The sequence below is a fragment of the Panicum hallii genome, chromosome 8 (assembly GCF_002211085.1).
Source record: "Panicum hallii strain FIL2 chromosome 8, PHallii_v3.1, whole genome shotgun sequence".
NCBI classification, from domain to species: Eukaryota; Viridiplantae; Streptophyta; class Magnoliopsida; order Poales; family Poaceae; genus Panicum; species Panicum hallii.
In genome coordinates this window covers 21,020,002-21,036,598 of record NC_038049.1, presented here as the reverse complement: position 1 = coordinate 21,036,598, position 16,597 = coordinate 21,020,002, and the positions used below count along the sequence as shown (strand labels likewise).

The following is a 16,597-nucleotide window of genomic DNA, read 5'->3' as shown; positions in this document are numbered from 1 at the left end:
TTACCGCCGCCGCCGTCGTGCCGCGGGCCCGGGATGCCGGCGCCCCGCGCACGACACGGCCACGCCGCGGCCCTGGGCAGCCAGGCTCCGCGCACGTGCGTGCGCACCCACACCGCAAGGCCACGGCCGCGTCCACCCACGCCACGCCCAGCCTCGCCACGGCCTCGCCGTGCGCAGTCACTCCCGCGACGCGGCCGCGACGTCGCGTTTGCGTCGCGGCCATGTCGTTGGGGCCTTTCCCCGAGCACCCCCCCGGGCGCTCACACCCGCACACGCCCACGCGCACACACGCACACACGCACACTCGTCTGCCACACCGGATCTGAGCCGCGACGCACTAGATCCCGCGGAGGCTGACAAGTGGGACCGCCCTGTCAGCGGAGGTGGAGGCCAGAAGCCGCCGGGCCGTGAAGAGGAGAAGGCGAAGAGCCAGCCCAGCCAGAGGAGAAGGGGGAGGAGAAGGCCGCCAGCCCACGGAGGAAAGGAAGCCGGCCCGCGGAAGGATCAAGCCGAGCCGTTTTTCACGCGTAGCCAGCCCGCTGCCCGAGCCGGCCTGCTGAGCCGCAGGCCGAGCTGAATCCCGAGTTGCACCGCGAGCCTAGCCGTGCTTAGCTGGGCCTCGAGCCGGCCCAACCTCCTTTGAGCCCAATAGAAAACCGAACCCTTTCCCCTTTTCCTGTTCTGACCTGACCCGTGGGGCCCGTGTGTCAGCCTCGGGTTGAGGCTGACTGGTGGGGCCCGTTGACCACAGCCCACCTTGACCGTTGACCGTTGACCGGTCAATGTTGACCGGTCAACGCTGACGTCAGCAGGGCCCACTGCTGACGTCATCTTTCCGGACCCCCTGCTGACGTCATGCTGACGTCAGCATGCCACGTGGCACACCCTGGTGCTGCCACGTGTCCCTGTTTGATGGCTGTCTTTTCTGAAATCCTTTTATTAATTCCAAAAATAGGTTTTTCCTTAGAAAATTCATAATAAATTATCCGGGTCTCCGAAAATTATGAAACTAGTTCCATAATTCTTCTAAAATTATGAACCACCTGTTAGAATACGTATCGTGGTGATTTGGATCTTATTTGCAACCTTTTGTGCACTTTTGCACTTTGGTCCCTACTCTTACTCGTATTTACGAATAGGACCCGTCCGCGAGGAGCTGACCGACGACCAGGACTACCCGGAGGCTCAGGAGGACCTCGAGGAGACGCCAGGTTCACGCCCATCTACGATTTGAATCCCTATTAGGCATTTGCTTGTAGATATGCTAGTGCTGTATGTGTATATATGTATATCGAGATAAACCTGCATGGCCTCTTTATGAACCATATTCCTTGTCAACCTATCTTATTCGTTTATTATATGATATGCCTTGTAAATCCTTGAATGTGTATGTGTGGGATATGGTTGGATAGTCTTGGCGTGCGTGAAGTGGTTCCCATCAGGAGTTGGTGATTAGGGTTTAGCCGGGAGTGGGCAACCTAACTCGATCATGGATCGAGGGCTTGGGGTGTGTATCTTGGCACACCCTACGGAGTACCTGTGGCGGGTACAGTTTTGGTTACGTGTTGAGGTGTTTGTGGCACCCGTTAAGGGTGCGATTGCGGACCACCGTGGTGGATACGCATTTGACGGAGATGCCCGCTCCGGCAGATAAGGACCGGGTGAGAGTAACCATGACTTGTGGGAATTTGTTAAGCGTGCACACCACTTACCCATTATGAGGGTGGGCCCGGTCCGGACTCAGCAAGCGCGGTACCAAGCCGGTAGGAGGATCGAGTATCGGTGCAGGGGAAGGGGGTGCTGACCTCACGTTCCCCGAGACGCATGGGAGGCTTCAGAGTCCCGGGGCGACCTCTCGCGGGAGGATGCGCCCAAGACCCGGGAAAGCCGGATGGTGCCGTGGCTCCTATTTCCGTTTCGTAGACCGGTGTTTCGTATACTAGTCGGCTGATCTCCGGCTAGTGTCGATTCGAGTGGGTCCTGGTGTACAACCCCTGCAGGGTGAAAACTATACGTATAGCCGCGTCCTCTGTTACGGACATCCCTACTCCTCTGTTGCTCTTATTAGTTAGTGTTACTCATGATTTCTACCTCCCTCTAGAATAATGTCCTGCCAGGGGGCAGTTGAGATGCGAGGAGAGGGAGTCCTCGCATCGACTCGGTGGCTTTGGAAGGTGTGTGTGACCGGGAGTCCGGAATGCCGGAAGAGCCCGAGACGGAAATGAAAGGAGATGTGTACTCTTATATATATATAATGCATGCATAGGGAAACCCCAGCTTTACTCCTTGAACTCTTGTATATCCGTAGAGTAGACCACAATAAAGCTTGCATACAGATGGTGACGTGAACCTATCCCATACCTTGGGGATAGCCTGGTACGATGCAGGATCCGACCTGGAATTCGACCCCAATGACGACGGATGGTACGATTGAGGCCCGAGCTACGCTCAAGTCGCCTGTGGAGGTGGTTCCCGAAGATGGATGACGGCCGAAGACCTAGCTACCGCTATGCGCCTTCTGCTTGTTCGATTTAGCCGAGAGGCTTGTAATAAACTCCGTACTACAGATCCTCTGGATTTATGTAATAATTAAACCCGTGATTGACCTCTTAATGAGTATGACTGTGACATTATGCCTGAAATGAGTTCTGTATGTGATAGCGCATGATCCAGGGACTATCACGACGATACAGGGAGTCGGATTCCTCGATTCGGGAATCCGGTTCATTTCAGTTGGTATCAGAGCCATGCTTGACCGTAGCACGAGCCTTAGACATGGTCGGTAGACCTAGGGAAATCTATACGATTCCATCCACTTACTATAATACCTTGAACTATTTTTCGTCGACACCTTGACTCAGTTCTCCTCCACTCTTGAGTTACTCTCTTACCTACGCTGACTCAATTCTCGCGTTCCTACGCAGGGTAGCAACCGCGATGGCAACAACAATGGAGAGTGTGACCCCCGACCTCGAGTTGTACGAGGAGTACCACCAGAGAGGCGTCTTCAGGTGGTTCGAGCGTGTGGTGGAGCACATCGGCATCGACCTAGCCTACATCAAGCTTTCCCTGAAGTCGACCACCGCTCCCCCATACTACTCCAAGATGGCCACGCTCGTCGTCTTGCCTGACCCTGCAGTGCCCGCCTTCGAGGGCAAGATGGTCCACAGCTTTGGCGTACTCACCGAGACCGCTGTCCAGTCAGTCGCTCGGAAGATGACGATGGAGCTGCTTGCCCAGTTCTGGCAGACCAAGTTCGTGGACTCCTCTTTCTGCCTGCTACCTCGGGCCGTCCTGCCCAATGAGGATCCCGAGGCCGTCTACCTGGAGATGTACTCTGCCCCGGTTCAGGAGACCGGAGGGGACCAGCCCATGATCCACACCACCGGCTCTTACCTCTACGACCTAGACCACCTAGCTGTGAACCTCTCCTCGGAGAGCGATCAGCTCCACCTGGGTTTCTACGACTGTGTGAGGCACATCCACGTTCTGCAGCACGAGATCCAGGGGTGGAACCAGCTCTACACCACGGCCCAGAGAGAGGCACGCCGCAACCAAAGGAACTACATGGAGGCGCATTTGATGCGTCAGACAGAGACCTAGCTGAGGACGGTTGCCAAAGCCAAGCTACTTCAGACCGAGACCGAGCTCCAGAAGCTCCGGGAGGAGAAGGCCGAGTGGAAGCTCAAGGAGAAGGGCTACCTCGACACCATTAGCAAGCTCAAGGACCGGGCCACCGACAGTGAGGCCGAGTGCCGCCAGCTGCAGACTCAGGTGGACGACCAGCAGGACTTCATGACCCTGCACGGTTACTTCGAGGCCAAGACCGAGGACCGGGTGAAGGAGCTGGAGACCCGGCTGGAGAGGAACAAGAAGAACATCGCCTTGCTGACCCGCACCGCCGTGTACCTCCGCGACAAGGCCGCACGCGCCTTACAGATGTGGGAGATTTCCGACTCCATCCGCGTCGATGAGATCCACGAGCTGAGGGACCAGCTACCCAAAGAGAGACAGCCCCTGGTGAGAAAGGAGGATTTCAAGCTCATTCCCACGGAGCTTCGCCTACACCTGTGCCCTCACGAGGAGATGCCGCCCGCGATCGAGACCGAGGAGGTGGTGGAGGCTGTCGCCACCATCGACACCATCTTCCCGGAGGACTACCCGGAGGAGTACAAGCGCGTGTTCTCCTACAAGAAGCCGCGCGTCACCTTCTTTTAGGGCGTGAGTAGTGTCTTAGGTAGGGGTAGATGTAGGATAGGTAGCCGCCGATGGTCTATTCCGGCGAGTGTTCTTAGGAGTCTTGTTCTGAGCCGATGACATGTTTCCGGCTAGCGTCCTAGGATGTCACGAGTCTAGGTAGACACGATAGGAGTCGCCACTTTTTGTAATCATTCACGATGTATTCTTAGGGTGTGAGTTGGGGGTGTTATCTTGAAGGCTTTTGTGTTGACCTCGAGATAACACCGGTGATTCCTTGTACTGCCTGATTGATGTCTAAATGGATGGATGTTATGACTCTTTATTCTCGCATTATTTTGTTCGATAATTGCTTTCATTTTGAAATATTATTGCCTTTATTCTTGCATTTTTCTCGGATAATTGGCATGTTTGCCCATGTGTGTATTCTTTTACTTTGGGTGGTGAGTGCCGACGTTTACAAGAGAGAACTTTCCACTTTCACCCTATACAGGAAATGTCGATCTGGAGATCCGACTGCTTGATGGCCCGTTTCGAGCAAGCCGCCCAGGATGAAGCCGCAGCCGAGGCACGTGGACGAGGTCGCCCGTTAGGCCGTGGGCGTGGACGTGCTGCCCCAGCACGTGCCCCGGCAGCAGGGCGTGGAAGAAGCAGAGGACCTGCCGCGGGAGCCGCACCCCGCGCCTTTGGGGAGGCACGCCGTGGAGACGAAGCCGATGAGGAGGAGGTCGATGAGGAAATCGACGCTGAGCCAGCACAGCAGCCACCGCCACCACCGCCGACACTCACGGAGATCATGGACAGGCAGACCCAGCTACTCCAACGTCTGGCCGAGTCAGTTGATCAGAGGAACCACGGGGCCAACCATCATGGCCCGCCTGAAGAAGACCTCCAGCGCAAGATCGAGAGGTTCATCCGCCTGAAGGCCCCGACTTTCAGCTACACCGAGGACCCCTTGGAGGCCGATGACTGGCTAAGGGTGATCGAGACCAAGTTGGACCTCACCAACTGCACCGACGAGGAGTGCATCGCACTCGCAGTCCACCAGCTTGAGGGTACCGCCAAGTCGTGGTGGGACAGCTACTGTGACTCCCACCATGACCCAGCACACATCTCATGGGAGGAGTTTGCCAGGGCGTTCCGTGAGCAGCACGTGCCCCGGCAAGTGATGATTCAGAAGGCCCAAGAATTCCGTACCATGACCCAGGGTACGATGAGGGTGGAGGAGTACGAGCATCACTTCACCAAGATGATGAGGTACGCTGCAGATGACACCAACACCGAGGAGAAGAAGCAGTTCTGGTTTCTCCGAGGACTACATCACGGCATCCATCAGATCGTGACGGGATGCGAGTACCCATCCCTCCGCAGCTTGGTCAACCGTGCCATTGCTGTGGAGAGGGAGAGACTAGGATGGGAAGACCGTCAGCGCAACAAGAAGCGCCAGACCGACCACCAGGTACGAGACCGGCCCTTCCAGAAGGCAAGAAACGCGCCACCTCTGCCACCGTGGAGCGGTTTCCGTTCTGGCTCCAGTCAGCCGAGCAGGAACTTCGGTGGAGGAGGCAACCACTACTCCGGCAACAGGACTCACGAAGGACAGAACCAGGGAGGAGGCAACTACCACCGCCAGCAGCCGGCACAGAGGACCAACAGTGGCTCGATGCCGTTTGTTTGCTTCACCTGCAACAAACCGGGCCACAAGTCCTACGAGTGCCCCGAGAAGAAGACCGCTACCCCAGCCCGCGCGCCTGGCTCCGCCGGCAGGCCCGCTCAAGCTCCGCGCTCCGCAGACCATGGCCGCCTCACCCATCTGACTGAGGAGGAGGCCCGGGATGCCCCCGACATCGTGACAGGTGAGTATCTTATCAACGGCTCTAAAGCCTTGGTGTTGTTTGACTCTGGAGCCACTTGCTTCTACATCTCTTCAAAGTGTGTTGCACAGAAATCCCTTCCGATGACCCCGAGAAGCCATCCTATCATCACTAGCTCTCCGCTGGGAGATCATAGGTGCACACTAGCATGTAAGGGGGTGAGAATCATGATTCAGGGACTGCCATTCATAGCTGACTTGACAGTACTACCATCAGAGGGGATAGATGTCATTTTGGGGATGGATTGGTTAACTGCACACAAGGGTGTCATATCTTGCTCGCCCAGGCTGGTGACCCTGGAACACCCTAGTGGGAAGAAGATCGAGGTGGAACCGTTGAAGTCCCGAGAAGTACCTCAGGTGTACAATTTGAACAGCTTGGAGAAGAAGACACTCGATGAAGTACCAGTGATCAGCGAGTATCCTGATGTGTTTCCCGAGGAGCTGCCAGGCCTACCACCGGACAAGGATGTCGAGTTCGTGATTGACCTTGTGCCAGGGACGGCACCGATCGCGAAGTGACCCTACCGCATGTCCGCGGAAGAACTCACCGAGTTGTAGAATCAGCTGAAGGACCTGCTGGATAAACAGTACATCAGACCTAGTGCATCACCATGGGGATCACCCGTGTTGTTCGTGAGGAAGAAGGACGGAACCATGAGGCTATGCATCGACTACCGATCGCTGAACGCCGTGACCATCAAGAACAAGTATCCGTTGCCCAGAATCGATGATCTGCTTGACCAGTTGAGAAAGGCCAAATTCTTCAGCAAGATTGATCTGAGATCCGGGTACCATCAGATGAAGATCCGGGAAAGCGATATCCCGAAGACAGCGTTCGTGACCAGATATGGCCAGTACGAGTTCACCGTGGTATCTTTCGGACTGACCAATGCACCCGCCTACTTCATGAACATGATGAACAAGGTGTTCATGGAAGAACTAGACAAATTCGTTGTAGTCTTCATCGACGACATCTTGATCTACTCCGAGACAGCCGAAGAACACGCTGAGCACCTGAGGATAGTACTCAAGAGGTTGAGACAGAACCAGCTGTATGCCAAGTTCAGTAAATGCGAGTTTTGGCTAGAGAAGGTTGCCTTCCTAGGCCACGTGTTGACCGCAGACGGGGTGGCGGTAGATCCCGAGAAGATCGAAGTAGTGTCCGAGTGGCAGCAGCCGAAGAGCGTTACCGATATTCGAAGCTTTTTGGGTTTGGCAGGCTACTACCGGCGATTTATTGAGAACTTTTCCAAGATTGCCAAGCCTATGACCGAGCTACTCAAGAACAACGTGCCGTTCGTATGGTCATCCAAGTGCGAAGCCAGCTTTCAAGAGCTCAAGTCCCGACTCACTACTACTCCAGTCCTCACCCTTCCGGACATCCGGAAAGACTTCGTAGTCTATTGTGATGCGTCTCGTCAAGGCTTGGGTTGTGTGCTGATGCAATGTGGCAAAGTTGTTGCGTATGCCTCCCGACAGTTGAGGAAACACGAAGAAAACTACCCTACCCACGACCTTGAACTCGCAGCTGTTGTGCACGCCTTGAAGATTTGGAGGCACTACCTCATTGGCAACAAGTGCGATATCTATACTGACCACAAGAGTCTAAAATATTTCTTCACTCAGGCAGAACTGAATATGAGGCAGAGGAGATAGTTAGAGCTGATCAAGGACTACGACCTGAATATTCAATATCACCCCGGCAAGGCTAACGTCGTAGCGGACGCCTTGAGCCAGAAGCACTATTGCAGCAACCTGATGGTTCGGGACAAACAGCCTGCACTGTGCGATGAACTCGAGAGGTTGAAGTTGGAAATAGTAGAGCAAGGGCACCTGAGTACAATGACAGTCAAGTACGATCTGGAAGATCGAATCAGGCAAGCACAGCGACGATGCCCGAAACTACAGAAGCTCAAGCGAGCAATGCGAGACGGAAAAGCGACCGACTACAGGGTCGACGACCAAGGGACCATATGGCTGAAAGATCGCATATGCGTACCCCAGGATCAAGGGATCCGTGCCGAGATTCTGGATGAAGCGCATAACTCCAAGTACGCCATACACCCAGGGTGCACAAAGATGTACCAGGATCTGAAAGACCGTTTCTGGTGGAATGACATGAGAACGGACATAGCCGAATTCGTGGCTAAGTGCGACATTTGTAGAAGGATCAAGGCAGAACACCAGCGCCCTGCCGGTCTGCTGAAACCACTTGATATTCCCGTATGGAAGTGGGATGACATTTGCATGGACTTCATAACAGGGTTACCCCGGACTCAGAAGGGCAATGACTCCATTTGGGTAATCGTTGATCGCCTAACTAAAGTGGCACATTTCATCCCCGTCAAGACCACGTACCCCGTGAGTCGACTATCCGAGCTGTACATAGAGAACATCCTAAAACTCCACGGGGCACCACGAAGCATAGTATCAGATCGAGGCCCTCAATTCACCGCAAAGTTCTGGCAGAGCTTGCACAAGTCCCTAGGGACTCAGCTAGATTACAGCACCGCCTTTCACCCCCAAACCGATGGGCAGACCGAGAGAGTGAACCAGATACTCGAGGACTTGCTTAGAGCATGTGTGCTAGCCTACGGGAGTGATTGGGAGAAGAGTTTGTCCTATGCTGAGTTCACGTACAACAACAGCCATCAGGCCAGTTTGCGAATGTCACCTTTCGAGGCGCTTTATGGCAGAAAATGCAGAACACCGCTAATGTGGTCAGAAACCGGAGAGAGGTCGTATTTTGGTCCAGACTCCATATTAGAGGCTGAGGAGAATGTCGCCAAGATCAGGGAGAACTTAAAGATAGCGCAGAGCAGACAGAAGAGCTACGCCGATAAGAGGAGAAGAGACCTTTCGTTCGAAGTCGGAGACCACGTATACCTGAAGGTGTCACCACTCCGAGGCACAAAGAGGTTCCATGTCAACGGGAAGCTAGCTCCGAGGTTCGTTGGACCGTATCCGATCATCCAAAGGATCGGAGGATTAGCGTATAAACTGGAACTACCAGAAGGACTAGCTGGGGTACATCCGGTTTTCCACGTATCCCAGTTACGCAAATGCTTGCGGGTGCCGGATGAGACAATACCCCCAGAGGCAGTGGACTTGCAGGAAACGCTCGAGTATGTAGAGTATCCCGTGAAGATTCTGGCCCGGACAGATAAGGAGACTAGAAGGACCTCCATTCCCTATTGCAAGGTTCTTTGGAGTAATCACACAGAATGAGAAGCCACTTGGGAGAAAGAGTCCGATCTGAAGGAGAAATACCCGCACCTTTTCGAGGACCAGGTAAGCCTTTAATCTCGGGGACGAGATTCTTGTGAGGGGGGGAGTCTGTAACATTCCATGTTAGAGTTTATAGGGTTTGTTTAACAAAATTGGTGAATTTCAAAAACTTTTTGCGGCTAAATTTGAGTTGGAGTTATTATTGGATTTTACTTGGTTGGAATTCTCCAATTACTACTTCAAATGTGTGGGATTTGAATTTGATTAAGCCAATCAAATTCAAATCCAAACTATAAACCCTAACACCCCTAATGGGCCACCAGCCCACCACCCACGCAACCCGAGCCCAACTGTTTTTCTTCCTCTCCCCCCTTTCCCCCGCGCGTGAACCGGCCCAACGCCTGGCCCAGCCCACCGTCGCGACCCCTCACGACGCTTCCCCTTCCTTCCGCCCGGGGCAGCTGACGGGCGGGACCCACCCGTCAGCTTTCCCCTTCCTCTCGCCCGCGCCCTCTCCCGGCTCGCGTCGCCCGCGTCGCCGTTCGCCGCCACTCCACGACAGAGCCTCCAACCGCCCGCTCCCCTTTTCTCTTTTCTTCCCCGACCGCGGCCCCGCTCCTTGCGTCACCTGCCAAGCGCGCGCCCCTGTCCCCGCTCCGCGACAGCTCGCCGTAACCGCCCGCGCGCGCTCCTCTGTTCCCCCGCCTCAGCCACCCGCGCTGCCAAGCCCCACCCACGCTGCAGCCGCTCGATGGCCGCCGCGTGGCCGTGGCACGGACGCCGGGCATCACCGCCCTCGGCGCCCGGGCCCGTGCCACAAACCCTAGGGCCGCCTCCCTTAAGAACCCACCGGTCGCCGCCCCAAAACCCTAGCCGCCCGAGCCCTTGCTCTTTTCCGCCGCCGCCGCACCCGAGGGTGAGAGAGAGAAGGAGGAGGAGGAGGAGTGCCCGAGGAGGAGGTCACCGCCGCCACGCCGGAGCTTCACCGAGCCGGCGCCCCGATCGTCTTCACCAGCGCTGCGGTTCTTCCTGCATGGCTACGACCCGCCGGCTTCGACCCGCCACCGCACCAGCCCTTTCCCCTTCAGCCCCTCCGGTGAGGATCGCTGCTGCCGTCCCTCTCTTCTCCCCGTGCTGCCGGCGTGAGCCATGCGCCGCCGAGGAACCTTCCGTAGGAAACCCTAGGATCCCCTTCCCTCCGGCCGCCGTGCCGTCTGTTTTTGCAGGAGTCCAACGCGCCGCTTTGCACCCCGCAACCGCCGTCGCCTTACCGCCGCCGCCGTCATGCCACGGGCCCGGGATGCCGGTGCCCCGCGCACGACACGGCCACGCCGCGGCCCTGGGCAGCCAGGCTCCGCGCGCGTGCGTGCGCACCCACACCGCAAGGCCACGGCCGCGTCCACCCACGCCACGCCCAGCCTCGCCACGGCCTCGCCGTGCGCAGTCACTCCCGCGACGCGGCCGCGACGTCGCGTTCGCGTCGCGGCCATGTCGTTGGGGCCTTTCCCCGAGCACCCCCCCGGGCGCTCACACCCGCACACGCCCACGCGCACACACGCACACACGCACACTCGTCCGCCACACCGGATCTGAGCCACGACGCACTAGATCCCGCAGAGGCTGACAAGTGGGACCGCCCTATCAGCGGAGGTGGAGGCCAGAAGCCGCCGGGCCGTGAAGAGGAGAAGGCGAAGAGCCAGCCCAGCCAGAGGAGAAGGGGGAGGAGAAGGCCGCCAGCCCACGGAGGAAAGGAAGCCGGCCCGCGGAAGGATCAAGCCGAGCCATTTTTCACGCGTAGCCAGCCCGCTGCCCGAGCCGGCCTGCTGAGCCGCAGGCCGAGCTGAATCCCGAGCTGCACCGCGAGCCTAGCCGAGCTTAGCTGGGCCTCGAGCTAGCCCAACCTCCTTTGAGCCCAATAGAAAACCGAACCCTTTCCCCTTTTCCTGTTCTGACCTGACCCGTGGGGCCCGTCTGTCAGCCTCGGGTTGAGGCTGACTGGTGGGGCCCGTTGACCACAGCCCACCTTGACCGTTGACTGTTGACCGGTCAACGTTGACCGGTCAACACTGACGTCAGCAGGGCCCACTGCTGACGTCATCTTTCCGGACCCCCCCTGATGACGTCATGCTGACGTCAGCATGCCACGTGGCACACCCTGGTGCTGCCACGTGTCCCTGTTTGATGGCTGTCTTTTCTGAAATCCTTTTATTAATTCCAGAAATAGGTTTTTCCTTAGAAAATTCATAATAAAATATCCGGGCCTCCGAAAATTATGAAACTAGTTCCATAATTCTTCTAAAATTATGAACCACCTGTTAGAATACGTATCGTGGTGATTTGGATCTTATTTGCAACCTTTTGTGCACTTTTGCACTTTGGTCCCTACTCTTACTCGTATTTACGAATAGGACCCGTCCGCGAGGAGCTGACCGACGACCAGGACTACCCGGAGGCTCAGGAGGACCTCGAGGAGACGCCAGGTTCACGCCCATCTACGATTTGAATCCCTATTAGGCATTTGCTTGTAGATATGCTAGTGCTGTATGTGTATATATGTATATCGAGATAAACCTGCATGGCCTCTTTATGAACCATATTCCTTGTCAACCTATCTTATTCGTTTATTATATGATATGCCTTGTAAATCCTTGAATGTGTATGTGTGGGATATGGTTGGATAGTCTTGGCGTGCGTGAAGTGGTTCCCATCAGGAGTTGGTGATTAGGGTTTAGCCGGGAGTGGGCAACCTAACTCGATCATGGATCGAGGGCTTGGGGTGTGTATCTTGGCACACCCTACGGAGTACCTGTGGCGGGTACAGTTTTGGTTACGTGTTGAGGTGTTTGTGGCACCCGTTAAGGGTGCGATTGCGGACCACCGTGGTGGATACGCATTTGACGGAGATGCCCGCTCCGGCAGATAAGGACCGGGTGAGAGTAACCATGACTTGTGGGAATTTGTTAAGCGTGCACACCACTTACCCATTATGAGGGTGGGCCCGGTCCGGACTCAGCAAGCGCGGTACCAAGCCGGTAGGAGGATCGAGTATCGGTGCAGGGGAAGGGGGTGCTGACCTCACGTTCCCCGAGACGCATGGGAGGCTTCAGAGTCCCGGGGCGACCTCTCGCGGGAGGATGCGCCCAAGACCCGGGAAAGCCGGATGGTGCCGTGGCTCCTATTTCCGTTTCGTAGACCGGTGTTTCGTATACTAGTCGGCTGATCTCCGGCTAGTGTCGATTCGAGTGGGTCCTGGTGTACAACCCCTGCAGGGTGAAAACTATACGTATAGCCGCGTCCTCTGTTACGGACATCCCTACTCCTCTGTTGCTCTTATTAGTTAGTGTTACTCATGATTTCTACCTCCCTCTAGAATAATGTCCTGCCAGGGGGCAGTTGAGATGCGAGGAGAGGGAGTCCTCGCATCGACTCGGTGGCTTTGGAAGGTGTGTGTGACCGGGAGTCCGGAATGCCGGAAGAGCCCGAGACGGAAATGAAAGGAGATGTGTACTCTTATATATATATAATGCATGCATAGGGAAACCCCAGCTTTACTCCTTGAACTCTTGTATATCCGTAGAGTAGACCACAATAAAGCTTGCATACAGATGGTGACGTGAACCTATCCCATACCTTGGGGATAGCCTGGTACGATGCAGGATCCGACCTGGAATTCGACCCCAATGACGACGGATGGTACGATTGAGGCCCGAGCTACGCTCAAGTCGCCTGTGGAGGTGGTTCCCGAAGATGGATGACGGCCGAAGACCTAGCTACCGCTATGCGCCTTCTGCTTGTTCGATTTAGCCGAGAGGCTTGTAATAAACTCCGTACTACAGATCCTCTGGATTTATGTAATAATTAAACCCGTGATTGACCTCTTAATGAGTATGACTGTGACATTATGCCTGAAATGAGTTCTGTATGTGATAGCGCATGATCCAGGGACTATCACGACGATACAGGGAGTCGGATTCCTCGATTCGGGAATCCGGTTCATTTCAGTTGGTATCAGAGCCATGCTTGACCGTAGCACGAGCCTTAGACATGGTCGGTAGACCTAGGGAAATCTATACGATTCCATCCACTTACTATAATACCTTGAACTATTTTTCGTCGACACCTTGACTCAGTTCTCCTCCACTCTTGAGTCGGATTCCTCGATTCGGGAATCCGGTTCATTTCAACGTGCCTCCCCAGCGCCCGCGCCGCCATTCCCCATCCCACGCTGGCCCTATCCTCGCCCCTCCACGTTGCGCCGCCGGCTTGCCAGCACCTGCCCTCGCTCGCTGTGCCTCCTCCTCGACTTGAAGCGCGTCCCTGAGCTCTCAGTGCACTCACTCTTGCACTTGCACACACCCATTTTGCTCACCTCTCTCTTTCCCGAGCTCTCCACCACGCCGGACCTCTGCTGCAGCTCCTGCTCGCCGTCGACAGCTGCCGCTGCCGCCTTCCATCCCCGATCCAGTGCTCCAGCAGCACCACAGTAACCCACTGAGCTCACAAACCCGCCCAATTTCGTTCTCCCACGCTAGATCACCCAGACCACTGCGCCGGTGAGCTCGAGCTCCCGCCGCCGCTCGGCCTCGCCGTCGTCCCGGCGATCCACTGCCTCCTAGCCCCGGCCAAGCACACCATCAGCACCACATCATCCTGGGGAAGCTTTCTAGCTACTTCTCCACCGCTCTCCTGCCCTCCGGCCACCGGAACGACATCGCCGTCCCTCGTACCTCCGCCGTCCGTCTCTGTTCGCCGTCGACCCACCGCCTCGGCCCTTCTCTTCCCCAACACCGGCCACCCCCATGACCGCCGTGAGCCCCTGAACCTTTTCCCCCACTTGTCCCTCGCTGCCGGTGAGCCCCCTCGCCAGAATTTGATCGGCACCGATCGGCTTTCCTATGTAGCCCGGCTAAGGACCCGATTGCAAAGATTTAAATCTTTCCAGGGGCCTTTCTGTAGGAAATCAGTACCCCTCTCTAACTCAAATCAGCCAACTTGTAAAATAAATAGGAATTTGTAGAAAAATCCAAAAATTACCAAACCAATTTTCTTGTACTCCAGAAGTTTAACTCTACAACTTTTGTTAGTGGAGTTCAGTTTGAAACCAAATATTTTTAGAGTTATTTTAAAGTTTAACAAAAGGGTATCTTGTGTGTAACTTTTGCATGTTAACTTTATTTCCTGTGAATTTTGGTGAGTAGCTTGATTAGGGTATAGTGATCTTGTGTGAAAAATTCACCTATAGTACTAAACCCTAGTTTGAATTAATTTAAACTTATGCAAATCAAGCTAGAAACAGTTTAAATTTATTCTAGCATGTTACTAAGGTTTTCATGCTTAGATCTTTTTAGCATGTGATGTTCTACAATAGAGTAGTCCATAGTAAATATTTTGGGAATTTACAACACTGTTTTACCTAAGATTTGAATTTAAACTTGACATTTGAACTAAATTCAAATGCTTTAGTGTTTGTCTTTAGAAAATTATGAAAAATTTATAGTAAACTCCTCTGTTAGAAACAAGTTTACCCACAAAAATTCAAGACCATAACTTTTGTAGTTTTCAGAATAAAAATCAATCTTATTAATCTCATTCAATTAATTCCATTAGTTAGGATAATTAAATTGAGATACAAATAATAGGTTTGAATGCAAATTTCTTGTTTTGTGACATTGTGTTCATCAAATTATTGGATTGCAACTTTATCGTGAAGTAAAACTCTTAACTTTAGAACCATCTAAGTTGAATCATTGCATATCATGTAGAGTCAACGACACTCGGCGACGGAGACTACGAACTAGTCCCGGAACCAGAGCCAAGGATTTCTGAAGATCCTGCGAACGTTGTCGAGACTTTAACTGAAGCCCGAACCAAAGTTCGGAAGACCTTGACATCTCTACCCCCAGCCCCGCTCAAGAAGGCAAGCCCCGATGCATAACCTAGTATTTCAAATTACTCCATTTATACAATTTTATGCTTATATATTATATCTTGCATTAAGTCTAGGAGTTGAAATGGAACCCTAGATGCATGAATACTAGGAACCTATGTATTGTACCTGAGTCCGTATCGAATAGATGCTCTGCTAATAGGACCGGCAGAAGTCGGGTGATTTCCTATCACTCGCGCGATATAGGAGTTGAATGTCTACTATTCTGCAATCACAATAAGGATGATGGACGGGGTCATGTGCAGTATCATGACTTGGAAGATTACCCCGTCTGTGTTGATAAAAGTTGATAAGGTCGCAGTGTAGTGGTGGCTAAGCGTTTGAAAGTACTAGCCACATGCCGTGAAATATAGAAAGCGGTAAGCCTAATAACCAATCGGCCCGAAGAGTGGACATACCTCCCACCACTTGTAATTTTGTTTTTCACATGCACCGACATGCGGGAGTACGTTCCGCACAGTGGACAGGAATACGGTCATATAGTCACGCTACAGATGTATGTCCTACACATTGGATGTGCATATGGTCCTACAGTCGCTTGTGGTGGCCTTGATCCACGAGTCGGAATGAAAGGCAAACGGTTGCTTTGGAACGATCATTGTACGTTCCAAGCGTGTGAGTTAGGTTTACCCTTGCAAGGTTTGGAAATTCGATTCAGAATCGTCCGTTTCTCGCGGAGATTGAGACTGCTTATTCCTTCTGCCACATAGAGTAAGAACAATAACTATTGTTGGAACAATCTTGATGGATGTAAATCTCTACTTTGCTTGCCTGGAATAGGTGCTTACCTAGAATGGTTAATGAGACTAGAATCTGAAAGCTAAAATATGAAAGTAGATCATACTCTTTGTTGCTTTTCAGCAAAAGAAAACCAGAGCCACTCAACCTTTCATGATCTAGTTATGGGCTAAGTATACCCGATTCCGGTTAAGTCTTGCTGAGTATTAGTATACTCAGTCTTGCTAGTCTATTTTTCAGGTATGACCTTTGAGAACCCCACGGATGGTCCAGCATGGCCAACCTCTGTTCCGTTTGGCTGGTCCGTGGAATGGGATCCGTCCCCAGCTGGCAGTGACCCTCGGAATGACACCATGTTTCGGGCAGAACTTGGTGTCAACCTTCGCGACGTGTGTAGTCGCATGTTTATTTCTTCCGCTGTAACTCTACATAAGCTTGCATAGCTTGTGGTTTTTTTAAACAATGTTTGTATAAGTATACCTAAGTTTGAAATGGTTTGTAATAATATTTAATATTCTGTGAATTAAAAGTTGGTGAGCTGTTGTGCGATTGTAAACTCGCCTTCGTACGAGGTAAACCTGCTTCGATCCTGTTGAACCGTGGTTACATCG

General features: G+C 53.6%; 1 pseudogene; it reads left to right on the top strand.

Moving 5' to 3' along the window:
* Positions 1–4,993: 4,993 nt before the first annotated feature.
* Positions 4,994–8,847, top strand: LOC112903676 (annotated as a pseudogene).
* The last annotated feature ends 7,750 nt before the right edge of the window (positions 8,848–16,597 follow it).